Below are 5,431 nucleotides of genomic sequence, written 5' to 3' on the forward strand. Positions count from 1 at the left end.
ATCATATTTGAATTCAGGCAGCTTTGGATCAGGTGATGCCAGGTACTGTGTAGCATCTTCTCCATCCCTTCAGGCACTGCTTCTGTAGAAGAGCTTCCAGCTCAGAATGCAGAGCTTGGTCTCAAAGAGTTTTTTTTTTTACCCCAGGAAAAAGAAAAAAATTCTGTATTTGTTTTTTCACCTTCCTCCCCACATTCACTCCCCCCACCCCCCTGTCCAATATATATTTTGTGCTTCTTCAGGGAAAGGATGCTTTTCCTTAAGGAGATCTAAAGACTTCTTCCAAAGTGAAGGAAATGTCTCAGACATAGAAAAAAAAAAAAAGACCTGCCTTAAAACATATTTTCCCTTTGCGGTATTTCTCATTTTGAATAATAAATGGAGATTTGGAATTTCAAATATACGTATGTAGATATTTTTGCAGCAGTATAAGTAAAATGTAAGAGCAACTTTAGTTGAAGGACACAGAAGGACTTTGTTCATTCAGAGATTCATTTGAAACATTTGAGAAGTCTGTCATCTCTGCAAGCTGTTAAATTCCCCGAGTTAAATCCCGAAGTCCTTTCTGATGTCATTCAGGGGGAAAATGATGATTGAAGCCCATGGTAAAAAACAACTTTTTAGCTCCTCGTTAAATTTGTCTTAGTCCTTGCCTGCTTTTATGGAGTGGTTTATCTCCAAACAGCTTTAATATCTGCCTAACCTGTGGAATTTGGCCCCTCTGTTGCTGCACTGTCCTAATGCTGGCTGCAACATCTGAGTGCAGAGCTGCTCTCTGCGGGAGGATTCAGGCTGGATCCCACCACTTTTCTGTAGCATTTTTAGGCGTGTCTAAGTGTGCACCCACCTGAGGGGGTCCACTACATTCTTCTGCCTGCTTCTCTGCAGAATCTGGTGCTGTGCCCCATCTCTGTGAGTAGCTGGAGGGAGTGGAAATAGCTGGAAATCCTGGCATTGCGTGGCCAGCAAGAGCTCTTGGAAGTGCTAGCTGAGGTGAGGCCATGTATGCCAAGTGGCTGGCCAAAGATGAGCCTTGATAATGTCGTGGGGAGGGGGCACAGCCTTGAGGGCCTGCATGCTCCAGGTTTGGGGCAGTCTGTCGATGGAGAGGTCTGCTGGTGGTGCTGTAAGCTCCTTCTGCACCCGCTGGTGCTAATGAATGCCAGAGCTCTCAGGAGGGGGGAAAGGCTCCCTTGCTCGTGACAGCTCAGCAGATGGGTTTCATTTTATCAGATTGATCCCTGGGGGTGGCATCGCACACATTCGTGACTTGCAGGTGTGGTGACTGTCACGGTGTGTATCTGTGCTCGGTTACTGGGAGGGTCAGATAGCAACCCTGAGCTCCTCAGCTCTAAAAGCTGGGGAAGGACTGCAGGCTCCTGGCTTACTCCAGAGCATGGAAAACTCAGCTGCCAACCTGCTTCGCAACACAGCTTGCGGGTGAGCGTGTCAGTCAGTCAGCCACTTTGTACTAGTTTGGACTCGATATGGTTGGTGCCAAGAAATACGTGGAATTCATCCAAGCTCCTAGAGGATAGATGTCTTCTCTCCCTGTGGCCTCGGGGCTAGCTGTTCTTGTGGGAGCAGTGAAGATTGTTAGCCAGCAGAGGAGGTTCACCATCAGAGCAATACAAGTGATTGATTCCTCTGTCACAAGCCAAAGGGAAAAGTCAAGATGAAAAGGGGTTCATGAATGATTATTTTTTCTCCCTGTAAAAGACAAGATCCATATAGATCAGTTTATCATTGACTAATATATCTGGGTTTATTTTTTGGGGGGGAGAAGGTGCAATTTCATTTGGAAGATTTTTATATATGTATTTTTCCTTAACTTTCGGGTATACTTCTAAATGCAATGTCACTTTGAAATAAAGAGAAAACAAAGGCTTGAATTCCAAAAATACCAAACTGAAGACAAGACTTCCTTCCTTCCTTCCTTGCTTTGCTGAATTCAGCATGAATTTAGAATAATTTCAGTAGACCAGATACCGCATATTTTAACAGATATGATAGCTGTTACAAAAAGAATTCAATAGCTTGACTCGGGCAGTGTGGAGATCAGAGCTGCCATGGGAGCTGGAGAGACTGTAAGAATCTCCCTCTCATAAGAGACAAACATGATCCTGAGTCTCACCGTGTTGAGCAGCAAGTGCAAACTCACTTTCACTTGGGTTTATCTCCTTTGCTTGTTTCCCTTCCCCAGGTAGGCACACCGTGAACTGCCAGATAGCACAGTGGCCAGGTTGGGGTTTGTTCAATCCTTCTGGCATTCGTTCCATTTGATCCCTGCTTCTGAACAGCCATGTGCACATTATTTCTGGGAGTTTCCTACTCCCACGTGGTTGAAGCCAAGCTGTGATTTATTATTAATAAAATCAAAGCAAGAATTTTACCAAGCCAAACACATGAGAGATTGATATCCCTTTCACATTTTCAAGCTCCGTGGCCTGGCAGAAGGTGACCAAGAGTACAGAAGAGAGCACGTCAGGGAGAGCAGCTCCAAAGAACTAACCTTTAAATACCCATCCATTTCCATATGCTCTGTGTGCATCATTGCCGTGGCTGCATTATTAGTGCCTTTATCTTGGAAGTCACCTGTGAAGTGACCTGTACCAAAATCACCTACTCTGTACCTGGGCTGCCTACACTGCAGTCTTATTTGGGAATGGTACCTTTATATGCTCTTCTCCTGTTTAATACACGGCTCATCTCTGTTCCACAGCTAGCACAATATTCTTCTTATTAATACATTATCCTTTCTACGAGTATAAGGCAAACTACTGCCTCTGTTGTTTTTACCTTTGCCCTGTTCTGACATGTTGCAGAATCCTGAAATAACTGGGCCTTTCCAGAGGCTGGTTTTAATTTGCATTTCTATTAAAAAGTGTAGTAGAGCCATGGACACACTTTGTGCCTCTCACTCATCAAACCCCTGTAGCAGGGGCTCCTGGAATACATGATTTTTAAGGGAGGTTTGTGCTTTGAGAGTAGTCAACGTGGACACTGAATTTTTGTAGCATGGTAGCAGGACTGCAGGTCTACAGCTTCCTGACAGTACTTTCTCTGAAAATAGCAGCTACGACACATTTTTAAAATGGTAAACCAGAAGGCAGCTTTCTAGAGAGCTGTGGAACACGACTGTGGTATTCACTGTTCAGCAGACCACTCTGGCTTTTCCAGCCCCCACGCTGCAGCATAGACAAATAACTGCATGCTGGTTCCAAGCACTGAATTTGGGCTCTCTGAAATTCTGATGGAGCTTATGCAGCTGCTGAGAAAATTCAGCTGGATGTGCCCTGACATGTGTCAGACAACTCTGCTGTGCCATGCTCAATCCAGGATGGCCTGGCTAAAGGTGACAGAGGGACAAAGCCACAGGCTTGGAAGCAGGGTGGTGGCCTGAGCCTTGCAGTCTTCTTGTCCTTGGGACTGGGCTGCTGGTTGGTTCCTGGTGTGATGGGGAAGGCTGGCTCCATGCAGTGGCTCTGGGTGCTTCTGCTCGCTGCCCTTTCCCCATGGAGTGGGCTGGGATGCAAGGTGGGGTTACTGCTGGCAGCAGCATCGTCACTGGATGGGCTTTGTATGTCTGTTCTGATCTGCTCTGTGGCTGTGGGTTTGTCCCTTTCCCCAGTGTCATGGGGAGATGACTGTGCTGCTGTGCCTGTGGTCCTGCTAAGGAGATGCCTTGCGGGGTTGTGCTGCTCCTGGCAGGGCTCTAAGTTTGGAGGAGTGTTGAGCTCTTGTGCAGACCCTGGCTTGGGTCAGGGCAAGTGGGGAGATAGCAATTGGAGGTCCTTGCTTTTGTCAGCATCACGTGCATTGTGACAGATAGCTGTACCTAGGTTGTATGTGGGAGGAAGGGAGGATTTTGTCCAAGGTACACCTACTTCAGACTTTGACTTGTCTGACTGACATCAGCATCCTCTTCTCCTTCAGCATTACTGATCACAAGGAGGAGCTTTGTTTTGGATGATCCTTGGCATTTTCATGTTCCCAAAGAGAAGCTCTCAGCTGGGGACCTGTGGCACTTCCCTGGCCAGAAGGTGGGCAGCCACGGGGAAAGGGAGGGGATGAATGATGCTGCTGCCTGCCTGCGCTCCTCATCTTTCTGGTGCCTTTTCACTGTGATAGTTCGGAGTGCTTGGCTCCGTTGGGAAATGTCAGGAAAGGGGAGATGTGAAATGGCTGGTTGCCTCTAATGGCAGGGCTGGATTTGACGAAGAAGATCCAGAGCTGGATACAGCCACTATGATGATGGAGAGCACAGAGGTTCTTCCCCATCCCACAGCAGCATCCGTGGAGTACACTGTGCAGAGCTCTCCCTTCATGTCTCTCCTGTCTCACCTTCCCTGCAGCAGCGTGCTCTGTTAAGGGGACGTGTTACATCCAGTGGGCAGCTACATGCTGTGAACTGGCAAAATATCCACAGAGAGGCAATAGAATTCTGTTACTTGTTCTTCTTGGCCAGCCGAAAGCTGACTGCAGTCATGAAAAATATAAACAAACCCAAAACATTCCTTTCTGGAAATACTTAAGCATTCTGGATTGAAATGAAGGAAGAGAAGAGACAGGTCTTGGGGTTAATAGGACATGCTCACTTAATTGGTATTTATCTAGAGCAGCATAGTTTGCAGACCCTTCCCTTTACTGGCTACAGAGATAGTTTCTTTGCCTAACAGTTACCACCCATGTTGCCCAAATTGCTAAATACATTTCTTCAGTACCCAAAGCAAAACTATTTACTGAAGGTCAGGCAGCACTCTGGGACTGTTGCAGGTGAAGTCAGGCTGCAAAAAGCCAGTCCACATCTTCCATAAAATTGAAAAGCAGTAGAAATTAGCAAAAAAGACACAGTGGTTTTGGCTTCCAGGGACTGACTCGGGTTGGGAAGCACAGGGTGGTTGCTGAGCAATGCTCCTCAGGGACGTGGGAGCCGCCGGCTGCAGAAGGTGCAGGGATCACACGCTGGCAGGCGAAGGGATTCGACTGACCTGCTCCAGAGCCAGTCCTTTCCCTGGCACAGCTCCAGTGCCTGGGTCTGGGTCTGATTTGCTGGCTGCCTGCACCCTCCGCCTCAGTTATCGCTCTGCAGCCATTCATGTGGTTCATGTGGGCATCCTCTGGTGACCAACATCACGCCTTTGTGGGGATTTTCTGCAACGGTGGCTAAAAGGGCTGGCAGAGCGTGTGGTATAACCAGCAGTTCTCTGATGGCTTTTTATAGTTTGGGTTTATGCTCTGCAGCATGAGGTCTGCCTGCTGGCTAACACGTGGTGGTGTTACTTAAAAAAAATAAACATTTGGTTTGGTTTTTATTTAATTTCCTTCTGTGCTGCTCCTACCTTCTCTGCTTCTTTCTACTAGTTTTCTTTTTGATTCTTCAAAAACATAGCTCTACTTTCCATTAAATAAATTTTAGGTTTTAGAGCTA

Source organism: Merops nubicus, unplaced genomic scaffold (genome assembly GCF_000691845.1).
Source record: "Merops nubicus isolate BGI_N331 unplaced genomic scaffold, ASM69184v1 scaffold49041, whole genome shotgun sequence".
Classification (NCBI taxonomy): domain Eukaryota; kingdom Metazoa; phylum Chordata; class Aves; order Coraciiformes; family Meropidae; genus Merops; species Merops nubicus.